Raw genomic sequence first — 300 nt, 5'->3', positions numbered from 1 at the left:
GAGAGATACACGGGAGAGTTTGAAATTTTTGGAGGTCCTCCTGATGTATATGCGCGGATATACCCATGTGGTAATTCGTGCGGAGTTGGTAATCTAATAGTGGAGCGAAATTTACCAACTCGAAAGAGAAGAGAGAAGAGAGTAGAGAGAAGAGAGAGGAGAAAGAGAACTGTCTTAAAGACGAGAAAAAGTATCGTCGATCCGACTCTTAAGGGGAGAGAGTCGGCGACTAAGATATATATATACATACATATTTTTGCTTCGTATGATGAAAATTTACTCGAAGCTCCCTGGTTGATC

The 300-nt window shown here is 41.3% G+C and overlaps 1 non-coding gene across 1 annotated transcript in view; it reads left to right on the top strand.

The window, feature by feature from the left end:
- The first annotated feature begins 287 nt into the window (after positions 1–287).
- Positions 288–300, top strand: part of LOC143176461 (small subunit ribosomal RNA) — a 1,921-nt gene continuing 1,908 nt past the window's right edge. Inside the window, exon 1 of the ribosomal RNA XR_013001004.1 lies at positions 288–300. This exon is cut by the window's right edge and continues 1,908 nt beyond it. This is a non-coding gene — a ribosomal RNA (small subunit ribosomal RNA).

The sequence above is a fragment of the Nomia melanderi genome, unplaced genomic scaffold (assembly GCF_051020985.1).
Source record: "Nomia melanderi isolate GNS246 unplaced genomic scaffold, iyNomMela1 scaffold0569, whole genome shotgun sequence".
Taxonomy (NCBI): domain Eukaryota; kingdom Metazoa; phylum Arthropoda; class Insecta; order Hymenoptera; family Halictidae; genus Nomia; species Nomia melanderi.
The sequence above is the reverse complement of the archived record's forward strand: the minus strand, read 5'-3'. Positions and strand labels throughout refer to the sequence as shown.